The sequence below is a fragment of the Symphalangus syndactylus genome, chromosome 11 (genome assembly GCF_028878055.3).
Source record: "Symphalangus syndactylus isolate Jambi chromosome 11, NHGRI_mSymSyn1-v2.1_pri, whole genome shotgun sequence".
In the NCBI taxonomy this organism is placed as follows: domain Eukaryota; kingdom Metazoa; phylum Chordata; class Mammalia; order Primates; family Hylobatidae; genus Symphalangus; species Symphalangus syndactylus.
Window position 1 is genome coordinate 131,620,473 of NC_072433.2, and position 26,469 is coordinate 131,646,941.

Below are 26,469 nucleotides of genomic sequence, written 5' to 3' on the forward strand. Positions count from 1 at the left end.
AGCATTCAGTAGTGTTGGGACAACTGGAAAAAGCGTGAAAGTAAAAAACTGAACTCTAAACATGTTAGGAATAAATGTAGAAGAACACGTTTGCAACTTTGAAGATAGAAAAACTTTCCTTATAACATAAATGCAAAAGTAAAAAAGGAAATAAATGACAAATTGAACTATGTAAAAAATACTATGATAACACCATAAACAGTGAAAATTCAGGTAAGCAATTGGGAAAAAATACTTGCAAAATATGAAACAGAGGAATGAATAATATCCAAGATAATCAGAGCCCTCTTGAAAATCAGGCATAAAAAGATAGACACACACATAGGTGTATAAATAGAAAAATGATCAAAGGATAAGCTTTGGGAGGCTGAGGCAGGAGGATGGCTGAGGCAGGAGAGTTGCTTGAAGCCAGGAGTTAGAGACCAGCATGGGCAACAAAGTGAGACCTCCGTCTCTACCAAAAAAAAAAAAAAAATTAACTGGGCATAGTTGTGCACACCTGTAGTTCCAGGTACTTGGGAGGCTGAGGTGAGAGGATCCCTTGAGCTCAGGATTTTGAGGCTTCAGTGAGCTATGATGGCTCTACTGTACTCCAGTCTCTGAGGCAGAGCAAGACTCAGTCTTTAAGACAAACAAACAAACAAAATAACCCCAAGATATTGTTTTTCTTTTATCAGTAATAATGAAAGAATTGATCATAGCCAGCAATGGGGATAGGATGGAGAGCAGGGTGACTCTATTGGTGGCCCATAAATTGGTATGTTGTTTTTGGAATCAGTTAGACAATACCTATTCTAATTGAAAACTCTTAAACTCTTCACCACAGACATCAATTTTGGTATCCATTTTGGAAAATAAATACCCACATGTGCACAAAGAGGCAGGTCTGAGGTATTCACTGGAAACATTTTTATGATAGTATCATGAGTAACGCGTGGACATGTGACCACTCCCTGCTGCTCATCTGGATGTCTAGGCATCTTTGCAAACCCCACCGAGCTTGAGTGCTTAAATGCCAATTTGTGACAATTGGAAGTACCGAAATGACTATCAATATAAAAATGGTAAAACAAACGATGATGTTTCTACACTGAATATTGTGCATTGGTTTAAAAAATGAGGTGGTAAAGTACTGTAGGCGTGGAAAGGTCTCTAAGACATATTGCTGGGAGAAAAAGTAAGCTTCCTAATAATGTGTTCCATATTGTGCCATTTATGTGTAAGAACACAAGGTGGTCAATATTATATGTATACACATTTATATGTGTGTGGATTCATAGAACACTGTCTTGAGGGGTACATAGCAAATTGGCCAGAAATTTTCTCTTGGTGTAGAGCTTATAGGTGGTTTTCATCATTTCTCTGTGCTTTTGTCTATTTTTCGAGATAGTGATTACTTTTGAAATTTAAAAAAAAGTTAAAAATCAGCACGTGAGTGATAATGAGTTTTACAGCGCGTTTATCTACTCTATAAGGGAAAGCAGTCTTCCTGCCGTTAAGTCCAGGCAGGTTCGATATGCTGTTCAGTTTTCAAAGCTATGTCCATTTATAATTTTATTTTATCCTTGTAAATCCGTCCTGAGCTGAGGGAGCAAATCGGACTTCGTGTGAGGGTGCCTGAAGATGTTTTGGGCATTTTTATTTTATTCTCAACTCTAATTCGAGGAGGGAAGAGTTGGCCTTTTCACCTAACATCTGATATATCCCTCTCACGCTCCTTAATACTCTGTCTCCCAGGAGTGGCCTCATGCCAGACCCTCCAGAATCCAAGGCCCCTTGGTGATGCATTCACCCAGGGTGAGAGAAGACTCTCACCAAGGTGACAGGTAAGGGAGCCACATCGCCAGGCCAGCACCTGCCCCACCCCCCGCCATCCTGATCTCTAGGAGTCTTTGTATACCCCACCAAGCTTGGAAGCTTAAATCTCAATTTGTGACAAAGCTTACACAGACCACACTAAATAGGAAGTCTTCACTTTTCTGAGCATATTGGAGACCTAAGAGCCCGAGGAGTGGAGCATTGGAGGAATTTCTGAAGAGAAGGCAGAGGAGGAAGCAGTGGGCCAGGGAAGGGGGAACAAGTGTCCAGGATGTCACCTTCCTGGTTCAAAGTCTGAGAGAGTGCCTAAGGGAAAACTGCCTTCTAAGGGCAGCATTGTAGGCAAATGCTGCTTTCTTTTCCCAACTCAGCCACCCCAGAGCCCTCGGAATCCTGGTTCTAGTGTTCTGCAGTAGGTTTGTCCAATCCTGGGTCATGAAGCACTGCTGAGTGGGGACATCGATTTAGCCAGCTGCAGCCAAATTATGAAAAGTAAATACACTTAGAAAAATGAAATAGACCAGCACTCCCAAACTCTAATATCCATAATCATGCTGCCGGGGGAGCTTGTTAAAATGCAGGTTGACACCGTGCAGGTCTGCAGTGGGGCCCTGGATTCTGCATTTCCAACTCAGATGATTCTGAAGCCACTGGTGCAGGGACCACACTTTGAGTAGCGAAGGACAAGGTGTTAAGCTGGACCAGACTGGGACAAAATGTTTCAGCATGCAATGCACATCAGATCACATCTAGTTTTTTGAGCATTTACTTCAAATGGATATTATGTGTACCTGTGTGGGTACTGTGTTGACATGCGTGCTCTTGTAACAGAATGTGGTTCAAAACACTGAACTAGAAGTAGGACTCAAGTCAAAGGAAGACACACTCAGGTGGCCTCTGACTATGCATCATTTTGACTAGATTTTAAACATGAAGACGTCCATCAGGAACATACCTCTTATCTAGTCCCACGTTGCTTCCAATACGAACATTTGAACCTGTGCCATTTCCTGTGGCAAGGGCTTACACAGAGGGGTGAGAAGGGCATATCTATTTTGGATTCTCATTTCAAAACCTCCCAATATCATCGAAATCAACTGGCACAAACAGAGCGCCTGGGAGTTTCTTTCATAGAAATGGCCAAGTTCGTCTATCAATGGAGCACACGCGAGCCGGGCGGAAGAACGCGCCAATGGCCGCTCCATCAACTCTGGCAGATGTGTACATTACGCCTTTTGATCTCAGAGGATGCTGTATTTAGATGACATAATATGCTTTTGGTTATCTTTCTTGAAGGTAGAAGGGGACGTAAGCAGATATCCACTTTTGCAAGATAAAATTAGCACCTCTTTGCTGGAAGATAAACATTTCGGCAGGAAAGCCCTGATTAAAGTACAAAGCAGCCGGGGGGTATTAGGCTGCACCCCTTTGAGCGAAATTCCGATTTATAATAAAAGGAAATAACATTGGTATGACATAGGGCAACAAAGAGAAGCCACCTACCACAGCCTCAAAGAAATAGCGTCGTCATTGCAGGCTTTCTGGAAAGTTCCACTATGATTTGGTTCCACAAAGGCCAACACTGGGGTTTAGGGGGGGAAAGGGGAGAGGGAGGCATTCCGTTGGTCTAGACCCTTTCTGCTCCCATGCTTCAGGGCTGCAGGAACAGTTGTGTGGTTTGCTGACTACGCAGGGCAGCCTGGCTGGGGCAGGGAGTGGGGGCAGCTCTGAAGCCATTCACCCCAATGGAGAGCCCGGTCTGCCTGCAGAGGGACACTGTTTTGATCATTCTGGCAAAGGCGCCTGGTGGGCTCACCAAGGCAGTCCTTCTATTCCTCTAAGATACCTCTGCCCACTCCCATTTCTGTGCTTTGTCCACAGAGACCCATGTTCCCCAGAATGATGTTCCCTCTCAGTAGCCACTCATGGAACAGTGGATAGGAAAATCCCCGGTCTCACTTGCAGCCGGGAAGACAGTCTAGCAGTGCACGTTGTTCCAGACTCTTCATCTTTCTCCACTGGATGGCCGTCTTTCAAAATCGGAGCACGCTAGCGCCAGGAAACTGCCTAAACTGTGTTTGCTGAAACTTGCAGAAATTCCCAGCAGCTTTCTAGCTCCTTACTTCTTCCTTTCTGCAGGAGGCATGTAAGGGAGTCCAGTTATTCATTCAACAGATATTTATGGCTGTTTGTTACGTACCAGGCACTGCCAATGCTGAAGGTCCGTGGTGGTGAGGCAGTGGCAAGCCCTGTCCTCACCGTCTGGCAGAGATGGCAGGCCAGGTGTGGTGAGGGCCATGGGAAGGGGATTTCACAACACAACAACCCTCGAGACTCTGGGGTTTGGCCTCTGCATTCATCCAAGGGATGAATCAGAGGCATCCAGATAATGAGGGGAGACCGACGGAGAGGAACCTGCATGTGCAGTGTCTCAGAGCAGGTGGCTTGAGGGTAGATCTGCTTGGCTGGGCTCCACAGATGGGAGAAGGCTGGTGTGGGAGCCAGGACCCAGCATTCGGAGCCCTGTAAAACACACGGGTACCACACATCCCAGTTCGCCTGTTGCACGTCCCAAGTTTGTGACTGTTGTTCCACTGTGATTACAACATCCCCCTGGACTCTCAAAAGTGTCCAAGTTGGAGCAGCGAACCATACAGACACTCTAGGAAGGATTTAATAAGCAAGAAGATGACATATTTGTGCTTGTTGATGAAAGCTCTCAGGCTGCCCTGCAAGAATGGCTCAGAGTCAGGGAGGGTGGATGGGGAAAAAAATGGCCATTGACCAGGGTAATGGCTTTGAGGGAAAAGATATAATTAGAGCTTTGGGAGGTTCCTAGACACTGGCTCTGAACTGATACTAATTCTAGGAGACCTAAAAAGTCACTGGGTTTACCAGTATGACCAGGGGCTTATGGAAGCTGACTGATCTGTGGAGTTCTAGCTTAGGTCTCTCCTAGTGTGGGCCCGGCGGGTCCCTGAACCTGTCCTCTGGTTATTTCCCCAGTGCTAGGGTGCATCATCAGAATAGACACACCCATTAGCTGGTGGATGATGGGGAGAAAAAGGGGGCTTGTCGGGCAATTTCTGGTTACAGTTGATTACAGCGATTGTGATTCCAGGCTGCTCTTCATTTATGCATGGTCCTGGGTTACCTGAGAGTAGGGACTGTCCAGAAGGGGCTGCCTGCCATTTTCAGAATCCCCTTCAAGTTTGGGCTCACTGGTGGACTTGCACAGGCCTTGTGTTAACCCTTTGTTTCTCCTACTTGGGAGCTCCCGCAGCACCCAGCGAAAAGGGGCTCCAAAATTATAAAGATGCATGGATTATAAAGATGCATGGGTTATAAAGATGCATGGATTATAAAGATGCATGGGTTATAAAGATGCATGGATTATAAAGATGCATGGGTTGTAAAGATGCGTAGATTATAAAGATGCATGGGTTATAAAGATGCGTAGATTATAAAGATGCATGGGTTATAAAGATGCATGGGTTATAAAGATGGGTGGATTATAAAGATGCATGGATTATAAAGATGCATGGGCTGTAAAGATGCATGGGTTATAAAGATGCATGAGTTATAAAGATGCATGGGTTATAATGAAGCCTGAACTCGTTGACTTCTTCCATAACAGTGAGGGCCGACATGGCCTAGAGCTCATGCTGCTATTTTATGGTTCACACCTCTGAAGAGGGCAAGGACTTGGCCTGAGCCCACACTTCCTGCTTTAGAGGGCCCTCCCCACCCTGCATTCAGGCCCCCAAAGCTCCTTATCCATCCTGGCTTTGCAGCCATTTATACCTTGATGTGAATTTCTGTTCTAGCATTTCCATTCCTCTTGGGGGAAGGTGCATTTTTAGGGATCACGTTTTGTGGTGAAACATTTCAGTGAGGCAGAGACAAGAGACGCTTTTGGGGTTTGCCTGTGATAACATGGATTTCCCCTGCTGTCCTTCTCGGAAGATCACTGAGCCCTTGGCCGTCAGTTCTTCAGGCTGCCCGGGGCTGCGGTGGCTGCACCTGCTCCTCTAGGGAGGATCCCAGGGACTTGCCTCCCTATATCTGACATCCCCTCCTTGACTCTGAGTCTCTTTTGATGACAGACACGTTCTGTGAAACCAATTCTCTGTTAGCCTTCCTGTCATCACCTGTGTGGCTCTTCCGAATGCAGCCTCTGTTTAGCTCATCTGGAAAAACAGTCCCTCCACCCCCACCCCATGTTCCCTCTTCCAAATGAAAATTTTTTTCATTTTTGAGAAATAGATTTGATATTTGATACATCAAAGAGAGGAGGAAAAGTTTTAATGTAATTTCTACTTTACAGTCAGGACAGATTTTAATCACATCTTTGTGAGCCTTATTTAGGGGCTTGGCATAATTCATCTGGGGCTACTTCAAGGATTCTTTTTGCTTAAAACCTCCAAGATCTTCCCTGCTTAGAGGGAATATTCCCTGCAGGCTTTTAAGTGTCACCTGATCCACTTCAGCACTTAATCCAGCCCACAGCAGATTCAGACAAGCACTGGAAAGATAGTAGCGTGCCCCTATGCTCTGTGAGATTCAACAGAAATGCAATAGTAAACCTCCAAAAATGTAAGAAAAGCCAGCAGAGAGCAGAGGATCATAATTGCATTTTGCAGTCATCATATTTCGTGTGTTGATTTGCTTTATTGGTTCATCTTCTGTTACTTAATCCTTCTGTTAATTGTTTTCTGTTTTTATGCCTTTTCAGTCATCTTCTTTGTAAGATACAGTAGTCCCCCTTTGTCCTCGAGGGAGGTGTTCAAGACCCCCAGTGGATGCTTGCAACTGTGGATAGTATGGAACTCTGTGTATGCTAGGGTTTTCCTGTACGTACCCACGATAAAGTTTAATTTATAACTGAGGCACAATACGAGAGTAAGAACAATGAATAATCATAAAATAGAACAGTAACAATATACTGCAATAAAAGTTATGTGACTGAATTCCTCTCTCTCTGTCTCTCTCTCTCTCTCTCTCTCTCTCAGTGTCTTATTGTACTGTGCTCACCTATTTTCAGACCCCCATTGACCCAGGGTAACCGAAACCTCGGAAAGCAAAACTGCAGATAGGCGAGGACTACTGTAGATTTATCTTTCTTGGCTTTTAATTTTTTCTTTCTTTTAATTTTTACTTAATTGTAAGTTGCAATTAAAATGCAACTCACATACAGGAATAGGGTACAGAGTACACGAACCTTAAATGTGTAGCTTAAGATTGTCACATATGTGGACAACCAGAGGGTGTCCCCAAAGAACTTGCGACAATTAAGAAAAATCTTCATGAACTCCACTTCCCAGTAAAAGTTCGTGCAGATTCAAGTCAGAGACAAAGACCCATCCGTGGGGTCATTTCCACTGAACTTTGACCTATAGGTGACTGCCTGAGTGTAGGTTCTTTCTTTATCTGAGGGAAGGCTCCTTAATAAGTGACACTGAGCTCCATCAAGGATCATCCGATGTGGATAGCCTTCGACTCTCATCACTACTGGGAATCTGTCCCGATGAAATAACCCAAAATATGGTAAAAAGCTCTACAGGGGAAATATTTCCGTAACAGAGATCAATTTAAGAACGTGAATGCCCAACAATAGGGAGGAAGATGGTTTTGTGTTAGAATATTGTTCACCACTTTAAAATACTTCTGTAAAACTGCTTTGAGGTTCCAACTACGTGTATATGGCAAGAAATTCACAGAAAAAGTTGAGGAAGAAAAAATAGAAGACATTAATAAAAGATATATCACAGAAAAGAACTCAACCACAATCCTGCCACTCTATTTTTCAAGTTTTTCATATTTGCAAAACGTTCATATTTTAATTATGAATGTATAGATGCTTTAAATATAAGAATACCCTAATGTCACTGGGAACGGCATGTTTGTTTATATTACAGTGATTTTTCAGTGATTGAAGATTTTATTTAGTAATTAAAGGAAGAAGGTAGGAAGAAAACGTATGGACAATACTGTTTCCTGATGGCAGAGTTTCCTCCGTGTATCACCACGCCAAATCACTGCGTCTGTGATTTATTTTTTTCTAGCTTTTCTTATTATGGGGCAGTCACCCCATTTTTAAGAGTTATTGCTCTCCACACAATCAAGTATTTTCCTTTTGTTGCTTGAGTTAAATAGCGATCTGCTAATCCGTAATTTATTGAGAATTGCAAGCCAGCACTTTGCCGGTGTCTGCCCGTGCTTTTGCGGACAGGGAAACTAGATCCAGAGAGGGCAAGCTACTTGCCTGAGCAAACACAGCTCGCAGGGGCAGACACAGGATTTGAACCAGCTCTCAAGCCCCCAGCTGTGCTGCCCAGCCTCCATGGCAGGGCAGGTGGCTGGCTGTTGGGAGGGCCTTGAGGCCTTGAGTTGAGTGGCTTCAGGGCTGTTGATTGTTCCTGCGGCTCATGGTACAACCATCAACTTGATGTTTGAAAGGTGAGGGCGGGGGCACTTTGAAAAGAGTGGAGGAAAGCATCCAGAGGGGTCTGCCTTTTAAGAGATGCAATAGAAACCAGAGGGCAGCCGGGGTGGCTGAAAGGCTGGTGGGTGGCCAGCAAGCCAGCTGGGTGTTCGGTGCCACCCTCAGATGACATTGTATATAGGACACAGACTCGGCAGCGAGGCCTGGAGCTGTCTGTGGGGCTCTGCACATGGCCTCCCTGGGAGGGCTGGTGGACCTGGCAATGCATCCCCTTCCTGGGGGCATCTGCGGATCATCTTCTGCTGGCTGGGGACAGGTCAGCTGGGCTGAGTCCTGGCTGCTGGGGACCGCACGATACTGCCCTCAGCCACCTTGCCATCCAGGCATTTGAGAACATGGACAGAGTTCTCAGACGGATTCCTGGAGCAAACCTTGCAGTCATGACCTGGTCAGTGAGATGAATGAGCTTTTCGCAGGTGGGCGGCCAGCCCAGACCACATGCACAGCACCTTGTGTTTGCTGGGCACGTCCAATGGGACATGCACTTTTCAGGCCCTATTTTATGCAATCCCAACAAAAAATCCATGAGGTAGGGACCATTGCTCTCCCCAATTTATAGAAGAGCAAACTAAGGCTCAGAATGGTTCCTTCACCCAGGTGGCAGTCTGGGCTGTGACCCCCGGCAGTGTGACCTGGGATCTCAGTGCTGATGTTTATCTCCTGTTTTTCCAGCTCTGCCAGTGGACAGCCTGGCTTGGGCTCCTGACTCTGACACTTTGTCACTCTCCAGCAGCCTGGTCTTCAGCGATGGGCTGGCCTCTGTCTGCCTCAGTTTCCTCATCTACAAAATGAAGCTAATAATAGTCCCTCCTCCTGGGTTGTTGTGGGGGTCAAATGAGTCTTTCCACGTATGATGATATAACAGGAGTAGAAAACTCCTGGCATCTGGCAATAACTCCATAAAGGTGGTTATTAATACAATTATTATTATTTACTGTCGAGCCTCATCTGTTACGTTCTCCCCTTGTGAAATTGAATCTTCCTTTCCTTCCATCTCCTCTGATGTGAAATGTAGATAATGACAGTCGGCATCAATGTCACTGAGTGGACGGGACACAGAACACAGAAAGCCATTGTTTCAAATCTAAGTCTCCGCAGAAACCTCTGGGCCAGCGCATTTTTATTCTAAATATTCCTGCTGTCTTTAGATGCACTTCCTGGTCCTTATCTGGAGCATGATTCTTTCTGACAATAATCATGTAGCCAACATATTTAAAATTCAACATATTAGACAGCCTGGCAGTTGACACAACGAGGGATGTTTTTGTAAGTACTGGTATTTAGTGGTGAAACTGGGGGAAAATACTAAGTGAAGCTTAGCGATTCTCTTGTTATAAAAGAAAAGGAAATTGCCTTCCGTTTAGGCTGAAGCAATTTTCGGACCGTGGGAAGGGGGCAGCTCAGTAGTGAGTTCTTTTTCAGATCGTATTGGCTTAGGAGTTGTTACATCCAAGTTGTGACTTCAGAACAAAAGAAACTGAACTTGCGTTTTGCCAAGTTTAAGTTGGTGTCGCCTGGTTCCAACAGGTCCCAAGGAGAAGCGGTGCTTGCATTTGGCCCCCGTGACCTCTGTGTTCCCCAACGGGGCCTGTGGTCCACAGTGGGAAGCTCAGGGGCTGGGGCAGGAGCAGAGAACATCCAGATGACCGTGCGTGCCGCCGTCCACTGGGCTTTCTCATTAACCCGTGGTCACACCGTCCAATTCATCAAAGAAAACTGAAGCAAGGGGACGGAACCAGCACATGCACGGGTGCAGGGGAACCCCTGGCTTTGCTAATTAGGGTTCTCTTCCCATCTCAGTTAGGTTCTGCCGTCTGAGCAGAAAAGCTAAGAGGGAAGCTGGGATTTTCCAGCCAAGCCCGCCTCACAGGCCCACGCGTGTTCACTCCTAAGCATGTGGTGTAAACAAGAGTCATTGTCTGTTTGGTGGTGGGATTCCTCCTCAGAAAGCTTGCTGTGGTGCCACCAGGGAAGCTGGAGGGGATTTAAGCCCCTCCGAAATCGAGCTGCAGATGTTGCCTTGAACTGGGCGCTGCTGCTTCTTTGCTGGGAAAGGTTTTCTTCCTTGGGCGGCTGATTTCTTCCTTCATCAGAATTATCAAGGTTCTGGTCAGCCAGTTCCTCTCCAAAACCACAGCCATTTTCAGGAGACAGAAGCAGCCTCGGTTTATAAGGGACCGCTGAATGGCTTTATGGCATGCTTGGGAATTACAAATGTCAAATCAAACGACATGAAACTGTGCCCTTCTTTTGTGTGCGTTCATTAGAAGGACTTGGAAAACCAAATAATGAGGTATCGGTATTTGTTTTTTATACAGAAACAATATTGAAAAAAAGGCCCCTCGATGAATTCGTAAATTAAGGCAAGGAGATGCTTACTTAAAATGTTGAAAGCCCCCACAGATCTAATACTCCAAACCAAAGATTATATGCAGCACTGATAGTAGATTTTTTCGTCCTATCTAAATATGAAAAAGTATTGTATATTATATTGACATTTAGGCTAAATCTTTCCCTTATAAGGTGTTTGACATAAACAGCTTTTATTATGTAACTCTTCAATAGAAGGCATACACACATTTCTTAAAGGTCCCAGCTGCTATTGTTATCACTGGAGGCATACAACTGGAATCCCAACTTCCAATATCAAATTTTAGCACAAACCCTATAAAATGTATCTTGTCAGAAGGTGCCAGAACCGCTAAGCTCTTTTCGGCTGAACAAATTGCAGCTGGTGTCCTTAAAGGTTGAGAATCAACTTGCTGTATCCTCAGGGTTTAGGCAGCAAATTGGTCCCAGTTTTCACCCTGCCGCAGGGCTGGCTGGGGAGGGCAGGGGTTTAGATTAGCCGTGGCCTAGGCCGTTTGACGGGGTGACACGAGCCTGCAGGGCCGAGTCCAAGGCCCGGAGATAGGACCAACCGTCAGGAATGCGAGGAATGTTTTTCTTCGGACTCTATCGAGGCACACAGACAGACCATGGGGATTCTGTCTGCAGTGACAGCCTTAACATTTGCCAGAGCACTGGACGGCTGCAGAAATGGCATTGCCCACCCTGCAAGTGAGAAGGTAACGTTTATTTTTGTATTTTTTTCTCTGTCTCCCATATACAGACTGTAGAAAGACCACCAAGTGTGGACCATTTTTTTTTCCACCATGATGTACAATTCACATTTGTTAATAAAAAAAAGTGCCCGAGGTCATCCACCTAGACTTTTTTTTTCTTAAACAGGAAACGGGTTTCAGATGTTTATATGTTGAAAAGTAAGGCTACTAATCTGTTTAGCCATTTAACAGGCCCTGGCTAACTCTCTCGTACCTTTTAATGTTCAGACCCCATAGAATGACATTAATTTTTATCCCTCTTGTTATTTAGAATTAAAAAAAAAAAAAAAAACAGAAAAACACTTTCAATAGTCACCTGCTTTTTTGGGACAGCTCCAGTGGAGGTTAAAATAAATGAATCTGGTGGTTTCATTCAATTGTGCTCTTAGCTGCACCGGTGCTGTGCGGTGGGTTTGAGTATTCAATACTCTTCAGCAATTCGTTAAAATAGAGCGTGGTCTCGTGTATTTTCATGTGTCTGTATCCTCAAGTGGGTATCTGTTGAAGCAACATATTTAGATGAACAGTGAAGGTTCACAAACGCACATACTTATTCCGTCTATAGCAAGGGTGGGAATCGGTCTGTTCAGTACTTTTCTTTCGATTTTCTTTGGGTCAGTGTGATGTTTTTCACATTTCTTCTTGATGTTTGGCTGTGCTAGGTAACAGAGAAAAAGCATTTCCCAGGGAGCCTAAGATCGGTTGAAAGGGCTTCAACTTGATGCTTGGAAATAAAAAATTTTGTTTTATTTCTGCCATTTTTTTCCTCATCCCAGGACCGGTAATTTTAAACAGTTGGTGGTGGTGCAAACGTTTCCCTGTTTAGTGCGGCAAATCAATGCTATTTTTACCCTCTTGGGGAGGTTTACATATCTATAGTCCAGGGAGAAAAGAGCACAAATGGGAAGTTTGGATGCTTTTTAAGGGAATTTGTTAGTATTCAAATCGTTGGCATAAAAGACTATTTTAAACATAGAGTTCAAAGCAGAAGGAATAATATTATTTGCTAAAGCTGGATCAAATGGTTCCCCCTTTTTAACCCACCTGCGTTTGACCAAATGCTTTATGTTTACCGATCTTGCAAGGGTGCAAAAGAACTATTCTTAGAGAATTTCGTTAGGGAGAGAAAACCAGATAAGTTGAAATGAGCTCTTAAAATTTCAGCATCAGTATTTTCAGGATTGGTAAAAAAGTTACTTTCAGGATCAGTAAAAAGTTATTTGCAAAAATTAAACATAGACAAAGAATCATGTTTTACTTCACTACAAGAATCCTTCCCTCGCTCTCGTGTGTGTGTGTGTGTGTGTGTGTGTGTGTCTGTGTAGAGAGAGAGTTCTATGAGGCAAAAAATACATTTTTTTGCTTTTTCATCAGCGTAACAGAAGTGGCTGGAGAAAAGATGAGTACAAGTGTAAAAATGGATATGTTAATAAATGTCCAAACGCCTTTAAATGGAGGTGAGATGGATATGATAAAACAAATTTTAAAATATATGTTTTTTTTTTTTAATCAAACAAAAAGGCAATTTTTAGTGTCTTGGGGCATGTTTTAATTCAGCATTCAAATTATGCCAGGCATAGGTGTCAGGGACTCCCCGTGAAAACCCAGTTACAAAACAATAACACCGTCACCTGCGTTGAAATGTGAGCAAAAATAATAGAGTGGTTATCTCGAGAAAGCGGCTCCTAAAAAATGCCTCCCTTAAAATGGAAGCACCCGGCAGAGGCTTATCTGTGGGGCTGGGGAGAAATGGAGCAATCGCCATCACTCCAGGCTCGTCTGTGAATCCCAAATTCCATTAAGAAAAGAAACTGCTTAGCAAGACCCCTTTGAAAGCCCCGGGGTGCTAAAGAAGCAGAAGGAAAGCCCGCCTTAGCATCCACACGGCCACCAAAGCTCGGAGGGCAGGGACTGCCGGGAGGATCTGATCTGATGAGTGGATCCATGAGAGAGCAGGGCAACTGCACTTAATGCCCATTTCTCCAACACGGACAGGGCACCGGGGAACATGGCTAACGTGGTCACTCAGCCTTCCTTTGTGGAATCACAGGAGAGGAGCCTGCTTTGGGCCAGCATTTACAAAAACTGTCTTTTTGGCCCCTGGACCCTGATGAATAGAAAAACGCTGCAGTCTACAAGCCCACTGCAATCGCCGCGTCAGCTCAGAGCCGAGATGCTTCCCAAATGAACACCTGGATGGTGTAAATCACCCCGACAGTAAACACTTCAGGCCAGGACGCAGGCTGCAGGCGGGGTGGGGTGGCATCCTCCCACCCGGCTGGGGTCCATAAACCAGGCGCTGGCCCTGCGCTAATAAATGCTCCTTTCACAGCAAAAGACCCCTCCTCCCAGGCTGGGATCACAGTCCCTGTAGAGAGGGTGCTCAGATAACCGACAGCGTTTCTCCCACCCTCACCACTGTCCAACTTACCCCGGGCTGGTATCAGGGAGTGTTGTCAGGCGTTTATGCCCTTATGAATGGCTTTACGATACCTCGAGAGGGGGACCAGGGCCACGGGCTTCATGGTGGCTATTTTCTGAAGGTGGCGTGAGAAGATAAAACCAAATTCAAGGTTTGGTTTTTAAATATCATGCTAGTAAAATCAGAATAGTAATGACGGGAACCAAAGGATCGATCTGACGTGTTCCTAAGGTTAGTGGAATCTACGGTGGCATTCCCTTTTGTAAAACACATTGAACTCAAATATTAAAATAACTCTCCCTCTTCTTGCTGCTGTCTCAAAATCCTTGACTGCTAATGGATGACCACCCATTTGGTGTATACAATTCTTATAAAAATCCCCGAATAGGGGAAAAGCAGAGGGTAGAAAGCAGAATAGATCTAGAAAAAGAACACCTTGGGAATTTCTTTGCATTTGGATGCTCTACTTTAAAAAATAAAGTCTCTCCGTATAATTATCCAGTTAGGAGGAGTCTTTTAAATGATATCTTTTGTCTTCAGCCAGACAGATGTGAGGACGTACCATGTAAACGTTATGCAGCAGCTTTGGGAGAGGCTTTTTATGGCTCTGTTTCTTTCCACTCACAGCACAGACTCGAGAAATGTAGGGAACTCGAGAGCAGCCACTCGGCCCCAGGATCAACCCAGCACCAAAGACAAACAGCCAGGAGAAATTATTCTTCAGCCTGAAATGAAGCCGGGATCAAATGGTTGCTGATCAGAGCAAATATTTAAATTGGAAAAGTCAAATTGAGCATTATTAAATAAAGCTTGTTTAATATGTCTCAAACAGAAAATGTCTTTTGAAGAGCATTTTAAACCCGATATTAAAATCTGGCCGAGCGCATGTCCCGGGGCGTAATTGGTGAGCACAGGAATTTGGATCCTTGCAAGAAGTGTGGTGTTCTCCCTTCACAAGGTATTTTTTTCCCCAATGTGTAAAATGAAAGCAGAAAGGTTTTTAGGTAGCTATTTAAAACTGTTCATGCAACATAATAAATATAAGACAATTGACCCGTGTTTTAATGTTTATCCGTAAGACGAAGTGCAGCCCGGCTGGTGCAGTGACGCAGGCGGCTTGCTGGAGCCGAGAACACCCACGTGTGGGCTGATGTTTTCCCACCACGGTGCAGTGGGTTAGCAACTGACCCGTGCTCCCACCAAACCGAAAACCACTCTCTAATGGGCTTTACGGTATTTACATTTTGAATTTTATTTATAGGACACCAGATGTCTATGTTCAAAAGAAAAAAAAATCATTTGGAATATAAAATCGCTTCCCTTCCCCACATTCGTTAGCTGAGGAGATATTTGCCTTCCCCCCTGCAATGCGGCAGTGTCCTGCAAGCCAGTTCTGAGCTGGGGCTTATGGTCTCCTTGGAGGTTAGGGAGGTGGGAGACTGAGCGTTTATTCCCATTTTCTGTGTGACCACGGGCGTGCCTTTATTTCTGGGCCACGTTTTCTCCTGAGACTCTTTGCGTCTCTCAGTGACCACCCTCTTACTCATTAAACTCTTCTGACACAGCGGAACGGAGCTGGGCAGAAGCTCAAAGCTAGACCTTAAGAAAACTGCTTAAGATCTTACCCAAAAGCCGCAGCGTCCGGCTGTGAGCTGGGGCAAGCAGATGACTATGTCTTTCCTCCTTCATCCCTGAAAGTGGTCTTAGAATAAAAGTGCTTCAGAAACACAAGTGGATATTTTTATTCACTTCTTTACTGTTTTCATTGTCAAATAACTTGAGAACATGCAAACCCAACAAGCCACACAGCCCAACAGCCGTCCCCTGACTGATCTGCCTGAAACTGCCAGTCACGTCTCATCTCCAGATCACACAGAAGATTCACGCAGCACCAGGGCTTCTCCCCTCTTCCCAGATCTCTAGCCCAGATTCACTCCTAACACTGAACCTCTCCCAGGGCCCGTCCAGGCTTTAAAGCGCCACAGAGAATGGTGGATAGGGAGCAGAGGCCACTGCAGAGCACTCTCTAGGGCCAGGTGTATTCCAGGTGCATTCTGCATGTCACCTCCATTAACCTCCAGAGGTGTCACACCCTCTCTTCTTAGTGAGGCGCCTAACCACTGTGCATACTGCCCGGAGGGACAGTGGCCCTGAAGAAGGACACCGAAAGCCTAGGGGTTGTGCAGCCACACCTGGCACCTGGCCGCTCCGGCTCCGAGGGCTCTGGAGAGAATCACCAGTCCCCAGGCTAAGTTCTGGCTCCCCCAACTTCTAGCTGAATTTCCATACCCACTTCCAAAGAAAACAGGCTAAGGATTCCTTCCTGATTTACTTTGAAGGTCCTTATGAGGCCAGAGGGGAAGGTGTAGTGGCAAGTGTGTGAGGACAGAAGCTATGAAAGTCTGAAGCCAGGGTGGGTGGGCTGTGTGTTTAACACCCCTCCCAGGGCCTGGAGGCCAGAGCTGGAGGCCAGGCTTGAGAAGGGCCTAAGTGCTGCCTCAATTAATCAATAAGAGCCCAGAGAAGCCTGTTTTTTCTTCCCTGCTGTGGCTGTGACAATCTTACACCTCTTGAGCATCAAGAGAGAAGCAGAGAGCCAGAGGAAGGTCATAGCTACAGCACTCAGTTTGTTGCAGGCCTGGCACACCGGGAAGGGAAACCAGAAAGAGGGAGATGAAGGAGGTGAAGATGGGGCTCCAGGCAGGCAGATAAGAAAGCGGTGGAGTTGAAAAAGCTTTGGGGCTAGAGATCTGGGGAGAGGGGAGAAGCCCTGGTGCTGTTAACAGCCAGGCAGAGCTGAGAAGATGAGGCAGGGTCAAGGGAGGAGGCGGCAGGCAGTGCTCTCTGGAAAGTGTATGGATGAGGAAAGGCTGGGTGGGTGGCTGGGGGAGGTGGCAGGGATCTGCCCAATTCTCCTGTCACTGGCGCTCACTTCTGCTGCAGAGACCTTTGTCTCCTGCTGTTCCTAGCCCAAGGCTCCCATCCCAGGCCCAGCAGTTCTCATTCCCTAGAGAGTTTTACAGCACAGATGCCCCCCAGGGATTTAGAAGATCCTGAGGGCATGCGGCTTCTTTCTTTCTTTCCTTCCTTCCTTTCATCCTTGTTTCTTTTCCTTCCTTCCTTCCTTCCTTCCTTCCTTCCTTCCTTCCTTCCTTCCTTCCTTCCTTCCTTCCTTTTTACCAGCTCCCAGGTAATTCTGTGTGTAGCCAGGGGTTGAGAACAGCCCTAAGCCTAAACTTCTATATTCAAACTTAGGAAATGCGCTTCCATTTAATGAACTGGAGACTTCTGAGGTTTTGTTTCTCTGTCTTTAATTCCTGCTCCCTAACGGTGCCCTGCCAGGATGGGGGCTCACCCTGGTCCAAGGGCCACAGCAGCCTGCGAGTGAAGCACCACTGCAGACTACTTGACAGCCGGGATGTGGCGTGAGCTGGGTAGGGGCGCTTGGGACTGATTCTTCGTGAAGCAGAAACGCTGTCAGCGTGGGAGAGGTTTCCAGGATGCTCGCCTCTGTTCTGTCCCCTTGGTTGTGGGTGGGGTCTGAAGGAAAGTGAAGCGGCCCCCGGTTATCTTGTGCTGGTCCCTACCCTAGCCCCAGGGCCTTGCTGTCCAAACCAAGAGCATGCACAGGACTGGCCCAAAAGCGACCTCAGGAACGCTCCCTCTCATCAGCGTGGGGCTCTCTTTCCTAGTAAATGCAGAAAGACAAAACAAAAGAGAAAACTTAAAAGCCTTCTGGGAAAAATTCAAACCTTGTTGAATTAAGATGAATTCCAGCTATTTGTTATAAGTATTTACAACGCTACATTGGCCCACTTTTCTGTAAATCACAAACCTCTTCAGTGACAGCTAACATACAAATATATTTGGAGAGAGAGAGAGGGAGAGAAAGGAGAGACAGAGGGAGGGAGAGAGAGGAGAGAGAGAGAGACGGGGAAAGAGAGAGAGAGAGAAGGTCTAGTGAGTCAGGCACCATTTCAGGAGCCTCACATCGGTTAATCTATTTCACTGTGTCCACCACCCTATGGGGCAGGTATTTTTTGTGCCCATTTTACAGATGGGGTAAGTGAGGCCCAGAAGACTTGCCCCAAGGCTCGCAGCTAGTAAGTACCAGAGCTCAGATTCGGCCCCTGACCTCTGCAGGGCAGTGGTGCTGAGAAGAGAGGAGGGTACTATTATTAAATTGGAAAACGTGATGATTATTTAAGAGAGTTTCTTATGTGGTGTCCCTCAGAGCCACAGCCCCAGCCAGTTCTGCTGCTCTGGGAGTCGCTTTTCCTTTCTGAGGCCTGAGTTTACTCTTCCATAGCTTGGATTCGCAGCGCCTGCTGTGGGGTGGCCCCACGATGTGGGGCCCGCTGCACCTCTCTCTCCTGTGCACCCGCCCAGGCCTCCAACAACGATTTCCTCCTCTATTCTTTCTGGTTCCTGAGCCCTGAGGGTTTGAATTGTGTGGAGCTAGGGTCTGTTTGTTCTCAGGGAAGAGGAGAAACCTTTCTGGAAATATCAAACCAATTTTTGCTGGGACAACACATGAGCCTTGAGACAAAAACATGGCAACAAAACAAAAATTGGAGCAGGCTTAGAAAAGAAGTAGGACCCCGGCTGGCGAGGGAGGCCCTCTGTCTTCTGGATTCTGGGAATGAGGTGGACTTTCAGCTCCAGCTTTTCCCTAAAATGATGGGAGGACACACCGGCCCCTTGCTTTGCAGAGCTTTGGGGAGTCTCTGAATCCCAGACACCCCAGAGGACATGGTGCCTCGGTGCTTTTCCTTGGGGGAGATGATGGTTTGCACAGAGCCCGGCCCCAAAGCCAGCATCTGTGCAGCCTGTGTGGCCAGGGCAGGGTCCTGCCTCTCCAGGGGTAGGCAGGACTGGGCTGTAGCAACCCCTGTCCAGGAGGTGTCCTTTAGCCCCCTCCCTTCCGCCAGCAACCTCTAGGTCCCAGAGACCCACCGCTCAACCTCAGCTCTAGGTGCTCCTGTCTTCTCAACTGTGAAGTGGGCCTCATCCTGCCTCTGAAGTGTGGCTATGGGGATTACCTGAGATAATGCTCGATGCTTATAAAAGTTCAGTACAGAGCCTTCCAGAACCCTCCACAAAGTCATAACAATAAAAAACAAACAGCACGTGGGGCCCTTGCTCACAAACATCTCCTCACACCAGCCGAAGGAGGTGGCCACCACCACAAACCCATTTGTCAGATGTCAGCACTGAGGTCCAGGACAGTGATGTCCTTTGACCAAGGCCACAGGTGGAGCTGAGATCTGAACCCAGGTGGTCTGGCTCCAGGGCTGTTTGTTAACCATCAGCCTCTCCAGGCACTTGACAGATGGGAGTCATTGTTACTATTTTGGCTTTGGTCAAAGATTTTTTTTTTTTAATTTTTAAAAAATGTTTTATGCTGAGATAATGGTAGATTCCTAGGCAGGTGTGAGGAGTAACACAGAGAGATCTCTGTACTGTTCATCCAGTTTCCCCCGCCGGTAACATCTTTCATACCACAGTGCAGTGTTACTACCAGGATGCTGACCTTGATGCAACCCACTCATGGGTTTAATATGTGTTTAGCATATTCAGGAAAAATGTTGAAAAAGAACCCAGAGCTAGGTGAAGCGCAGACGATGCTGTTCGGACCCACCCCTTCCACCCTATACCTCGTATTTGCAGGTATTTTCTGCACCACCTGACACCACTCTGAATCTCTGATATATACCTTCCCCCATGAGAATGCAGGTTCCATTAAGCAGGTAGTTTTTGCCTGTTAGGGTCTATTTAATGGTGGAGAATCCGTATCCAGAAGGTCTGCAGCAACCTCAATTCTTGCCTCCTCAGAAGGAAGAATTCGACTGAGGGGCATAAAGCACAAGGAGAGACCAAGGCCAGTTTTAAAGCAGGAGTAAAAGTGTATTAGAAAGTTTCAGAGCAAGAACGAAAGGAAGGAGAGTACCCTTGGAAGAGGGCCAAGTGGGTGACTTGAGAGATTGAGTGCACAGCTTGACCTTTTGACCTGAGGCTTTCTACGTTGGCGTACTTCGGGGTCTTGTGTTACCTTTTTTTTTTTTTTTGAGATGGAGTCTTGCTCTGTCGCCCAGGCTGGAGTGCAGTGGTGCGATCTCGGCTCACTGCAAGCTCCGCCTCCCGGGTTCACACCATTCTCCTGCCTCAGCCTCCCAAGTAGCTGGGACTACAGGCACCCGCCACCACGCCCGGCTAATTTTTTGTATTTTTAGTAGAGACGGGGTTTCACCGTGTTAGCCAGGATGGTCTTGATTTCCTGACCTCATGATCCACCTGCCTCGGCCTCCCAAAGTGCTGGGATTACAGGCGTGAGCCACTGCGCCCCGGCCGGTTTTGCGTTACTTCTAACTCCTGAGATCTTATTGGGAAGTAGCTGATCACCAGTTTCAGGTGTTTTCTATCTGCTAGGAGAAGGCCCGTCCCTGGCACCATCTGTGACCAATTATGACTTTAGCGAGACAGTAACAACCACCTGACCATCAGGTGATGGTTGTCCGACACTCCTGGTGTGTGGGGGGGAGCCCTCTCTTGCCCTGCTCATACCTGACTAACTACCCACTGTAACAGCTTCACTGTCATATCTCCAGTGCCCAGAACCATGCCTGACATAGGAGGTTTTAGTAAATATTTTTAAATGGATGAATGAAGTTTGCTTACAGAATGGCTCCACCTTTCTGAGCTCCACTGAAAAATCTGTACAACAGGCCTAATACTCCCCATGGGCGGGGTGGTGGTGAGGACGAGGCCATGTGAGGTGTCCAGTGTCCAGGACACGGCGTCTGGCGGGGGCTGCACAGTCAGCGAGCTGCACATTCACCCTGAGTGCCCAGGAAAACCCCCTCGGTGTCTCCAGCCCTCTGTCGCGGCTCTCAGGGACCTCTGTGGTTTCTCAAACCTCTTAATGGCCTGTAGTCTTTCAACAGTTAAGAGTATTGCTAATAAGAGATTTGAGAACAATTTGCATCTCTTGAAAGACACTGGATTTCTAGAGGGTGGCATAGGTTTAAGTACCATGCATGAAGTCTTCGCTAATTCTGCTGACTTGAAATAATAAACAGCTTAACACCCTCCATTGTTCTGGGGCCTAATGAAAAGCAAGTAGGCCTTCAGCCTGGGAAGCCTGCTAGGATTCAGGAGAACAGCTGGGAGCCGAGGCCTCAAAGCTGATGGCGCCTCGTTGCTCGTCTCCACAGGACAGGGAGTCAATACATCTCATCAGAAGTGAGTACATTATTTCTCCCAGTCTTTCCAGCTTTCTGATTACATCAAGGAGAAAGTGTTCCTTCAGTGCTATTCTGTCTTACACCTTTCTAGCACGGGCTGCCTTTTCCTTTTAAGAAAAAGCAGGCCAGCTGTGGTGGTTCACGCCTATAATCCCAGTACTTTGGGAGGCTGAGGTAGGAGGACTGGGAGGATCACTTGAGCCCAGGAGTTCAAGACCAGTCTGGGCAACATAGTGAGACCCCCATCTCTCTAAAACAAAACAAAAAATAAAAGCCAAGGCCTTTGGAGTGGAAATTCATCAGGCTACAGTATCGCTCGAATTCAATAATGTTAGTTTGTTTTCACTGAATATAATTTGTATGGTTATGCTGATGGGTGTTCCCTTCCCATTTACAATTGCCATAGAAAGTTTCCTTTTAAAAAGAAATATGTGGAGTACTCATGAACAGAAAGATGACAACGACAGAAACTGTGTACTGCCTGAGGGGAGGGAAAGAGGGGGCCAAGGGCTGAGAAAATAACTGTTGAGTATTATGCTCAGTACCCGGGTGATAGGATCATTCAAACCCCAAACCTCAGCATCATGCAATATTTCCAGGAAACCAACTTGCACATATACCTGCTGAGTCTAAAATAAAAGTTTTTTAAAAAGATATTTATTAAATGAAACGTTTTTGAAAAGCAAATGATGCTGGGTGCGGTGGCTCACGCCTGTAATCCCAACACTTTGGGAAGCTGAGATGGGAGGATTGCTTGAGCCCAGGAGTTCGAGACCAACCTGGGCAACATAGAAAGACCTCGTTTCTACAAAAAAGTAAAAAAAATTAGCCAAGCATGGTGGCATGCATCTGTAGTCCTGGTTACTCAAGAGGTTGAGGGAGGAGGATTGCTTGAGGCTGGGAGGAGGAGGCTGCAATGAGCCATGATCGCACTCCTGCACTCCAGACTGGGCAGCAGAGCAAGACCCTGCCTCGAAAAAAATCAAAGGATAATAGATATCATTTATGTTTATAAATAAATTTTAAAAGTTTAAAAATTAAACTGGATTTAAAGAAAATTAAGTAGATAAACACAGGACAGCAAAGAGATGCAGCAAAAATGTTGACAGTTTAGCAGAACTTGAATGATGAGGTTTCAGAAACACTGGCCTAGAGATCTTCTGTCTTTACAGTGGGAAAAACGAAGGCCCAGAGAGAGGGCAAGTGACTTGGTGGAGGCCGCCAGGAGGTCAGTGCCAGAGCACTCACCAGGCCCTCACTCAGCTGAAGGTGGCGACGAGGTGGCCCAGGCATGGCTATAATTGGCCAGGTGAGGGCAGAGCCCAGAGCCCAGGGCTCTTCTCCTTCCAGCTGGAGCAAGCAGTGAACCTGTGCCACCCAGGATGGGCGGGGGCTGCTGTCCATTCTCTGCTGTGCCCAAGCGCATGGCTCCTCCTTAGAGCTTGGGCAATGTCCACAGCCATTACCCCAGTGGCATCACAGCCTCAAGGGAGATATTTCATCTCCACTTCCCAGGTGAGACCTGAAGCAGTTGTAGTAAAACCAAGGCTCCTTGGCCCCTAGAACCCAGTCTCCTGAGCCAAAAAATGAGATCAAGACCATTTTCCACAACCCACTCATGCCTCCTGGAATGATGCGTCTCCACGTGTGATGTTTCAACCTAAAACGTGTGAGGTGCAATTATCCAACGTGTACCTGTCCTTCCTGCATTTTCCTTTATAACTGTTTTAGTTTACAATGGGCAGAGGTTTAAAAACAAACATGTTTCTTTCAATTGTAAAGATATCACGTTTCTTACAAAACAAAATATTCATTATAGAAAGTGTTTTTAAAAAATAAAAATGTTTAAGGAGTAATTTATTAATCAATATAACCCTGCCATCCTGGGATTAACTGCTTTATGCATTTTGCTATATTTTATTTCTCTCTGTCTCTTTCTCCCTATGTACATTTTAAACACAGTTTGAATTATTTTATATATAATTTTAGAACCTTTTTTATGCAATGTTTCCTTTTCTTTATTATTTAAGAAATATATGTATATATGTAAGGCCCCAAGTAGTTCTGGAAAAACCAAGGCCACTTAGCCCCTAGAACCTGGGAAGATATATATATATAGTGTATATATATGTATATATACATGTGTGTGTATATTTATATATATTCCTGTTGTAAAAAATGAGGAAGATAAAGTCCAGAGAAGGAAGGTGATTCTGCCTATGAGCAGAAAAGCCAGGACAAAAGCACACTGAGGACATCAGTTTGGTGTCTTCCTAGTAGCTCATTTCTTGTTTATTTAAACCATCTTCTATTGTTGGGCACATAGGTTGTTGCCGAATATTCACCTTTATAACTAACAATGCAAATGTAAATTCTTACACATAAATCTGTGTGAACCTGCCTGTTGATTTCTTTCTATAAGTTCCAAATACAGGCATTAACAGGGAAGGAGTGATACATAGAAGTTTCACATCAAGGTTATAAGCTCCTGGCAGGAATTTCCACATCATCCTTAGAAAGGTTGTAAGGTCACGTCCATATACGCAAAGCAAGCAGCCATTCATCTCTCTACGCCTTTGGCAACGCCAAGGATTATGACTTTAACAACTTTGTGTATGTGTGTGTTGGGGGTGGGGGATTTAAAAAGCAGGGCTTTCCACAGGCACCTGTAGTCCCAGCTACTCAGGAGACTGAGGCAGGGGAATGGCATGAACCCGGGAGGCAGAGCTTGCAGTGAGCTGAGATCGCGCCACTGCACTCCAGCCTGGGTGACAGAGTGAGACTCTGTCTCAAAAAAAAAAAAAAAAAAAAAAAAAAGCAGGGTTTTCCAATCACCCAGCTTCACTTTATAACATCTTCATCTTGAACCCGATCCACAAAGGGAGCCCTAAATTCATTAACAAGGCAGTGGGAGAGAAACTACTGGGTTTTAAAAAACCCAGGAGAAACTGGTGATCTTTCTATAAAAGCATGTAATTCCCTTTGGAGAGTTCAGGCAGCGGGGCTGGGACCACCTCTCTGGACAGTTATCAGTCTTTGCTGCCTGTTGAGAATTTGCTTCACGGGCCTAATGGGGGCACTGGGAGGCAGGAGACAAGGCATGAGAGATGCCCTCTGCTGAGACTTGCAGGTGGGGAAATGGCTTGCAGACTCTCCTGCTGTTGTCGAAAGAAACTTAAGGAGAGCTCCTCTCTGTTGCAGTGCAGAACCTTCTGGGGCCTGGGGAGTTGTCTGCAGTGTCCACATGCTCTCAGGAAGGGCTGAGGAGCTCATGGCTTCAGTGGGCTGGATGTTTGTGAAGTTGGTCCTCTGTGGAAGACACAGAGGCTCAGTGTCTGACCACTGTGCTGATTTGTCTGAAGTGTCCCTTGGCCACATTGGGAGGAAGAGACAAGGGTCCTACCCTGTGAAAAAATGAAGACAACACAAGAATGGCTGGTAGGTGGTGCTGAGCCCTCTTGCCCCGTATCACATAGAGAATCTGCAGTCTCAGGGGTAGGGACTTAACCCACAGGCCTGGGCCTCTGGCTTTGTGCAGCCCCAGGCTCATTTCTAATGTTTTATTTATTGAGGTGAAATTAACGTACCATAACATTAACCATTTTAAAGTGAACAGTTCAGTGGCATTTAGTACATTCACACTGTGTGCAACCACCACCTCTGTCGAGTTGCAAGACGTTTCCATTACCCCAGGAGGAAACCCGGAGCTCATGAGATGTGATGCCTCATTCTCCCACCTCTCCCCAGCCCCCAGCTCTCCTACTTTCTGTCTCCACAGATTCGTCTATTCTGGACATTTCGTATGAATGGAATCATAAAATATGGAATCTTTTTGTGTCTGGCTTATTTTACGTCACATAATCTCTTCAAGGTTCATTCATGTTACAGTATGTATCAGAATTACTTTCCTTTTATTGCTGAATAATATTCCATCTTGTGGATAGACCACATTTTGCTTATCCATTCACTACTGATGGACAGTTATTTCTACTTTTTGGCTGTCACGGCTAGGCTGCTAAGAATATTTGTGTACAGTTTTGCATTAATACCTGTTTTCAGTGGTCACTCTAGGCTTCACTTTTTGAGGAACAGCCAGGTGTTTTCCACAGTGGCCGCACCATCTTGCATTCCCCCCAGCAGTGTGGGAGGGATCCAGTTCCTCCAGCCTAGGCTTATTTCAGTAGCATCTCTGGAGAGGTGACACCCTGACTGATCGACGTAAAAATCAATGTGTGGCCTGCAGGAAACGGTGGTGCCTCCTACTAGTTATGTGATCAGCACCCTACACAGGGTCGTGGGACTGCAGCCTCCTTCCAAGTGCTGATGCCACCGTTCCTGGGGGTCTCTGCCTCTCCTCACCTCAGTTTCCAAATGCGGCTACTAAATCCTAGTTGAAGGGGTTTCCTCAGCACAGAGCCAGGAGCATAGCGGACACTCTGCAGAGAATGGCTTTCAGGTCTCACCCAGGGAGTGCGAGGGTGCACGGAGGCTGTGAGTGGTTCCCTGATCTGGGAGCTTACAGAGCTTCATGGTGTTCTCTTCAGCTCACCATGCTGCTGTAGCTAAGTCGAAATGTCCCAGTGAAGTTATATCTAATGAAGACTGAAAAGAGTAACAAAATGGGCTTTTAATGCTTAAGGAAATGCCAAAAGGTGGGGGATTTGAGCCAGGTTGGCTCTGACGTTGCCTCTGGTAGAGTGTAGTCCGTCCAGGGACAGCCCCACCCAGAATCAACGGCCGTCCAGGAGTAAGTGGCTGCGGCCACCTCCTGAGCCAGGCGGAGTCTGTATACAACCCTTCAAGGACTAAATAAACGCAGTAATTTACCGAAAAAAAGGCCTTTCAGGGCCACCTCTGGCACTGAGGTCTTAGGACTCATGGGACAAAACCAGCATCTGTCTTCTGTGACACGTTCCTGTCAACAGTCACCCTAATGGAAACAGCACTCAACCGAAGTGACATGGCAGCCTCTTCACTTCCACGGAGCCCTGCTCTCCTTGGGCAGTGAAGAGGAGCAGAGGGCTCAGGACATGGAGCCTGCTTGGCGAGGGGCTTGGAGGGATAGGGGGCCACAGGGCAGTGGGAGGTGGGGCAGGGAAGGCTCAGGGCAGGAGGGCTGTGGGGTAGGGAAGGCAGTCTGCTTCCGCTTTCCCAGTTGTCCTGCAGCTCCCTCAGGCTTATGGGATCACAGCCAGCTGTCCCCCTAGAAGTCCAGATACTGGGAGGATGCAAAAGCTGGGTGCGCTTTAAGGCCTTGGCAGCCCCAGTTTTAAAATGCAAGGAGCCCTGGAGAGGAGTCCAGGCAGATGGACTCTCTGAGGATGAGAGTGAAACCACCTACAGAAGCCAGCTTCTGGACTATGCAGTTCTCAACAA

At 46.4% G+C, this 26,469-nt stretch overlaps 2 long non-coding RNA genes across 2 annotated transcripts; one reads left to right on the forward strand and one right to left on the reverse strand.

Moving 5' to 3' along the window:
* Positions 1–7,625: 7,625 nt before the first annotated feature.
* Positions 7,626–13,972, reverse strand: LOC134731806 (uncharacterized). The gene is made up of 3 exons (XR_010114396.1): positions 13,859–13,972; positions 11,744–11,925; positions 7,626–11,377 (listed from the first exon to the last, which is right to left on the reverse strand). It is a non-coding gene; the product is annotated as an uncharacterized lncRNA (long non-coding RNA).
* LOC129457594 (uncharacterized) lies at positions 11,160–14,685 on the forward strand. Its single transcript, XR_008649330.1, has 2 exons — positions 11,160–11,391; positions 14,477–14,685. It is a non-coding gene; the product is annotated as an uncharacterized lncRNA (long non-coding RNA).
* Positions 14,686–26,469: the final 11,784 nt, after the last annotated feature.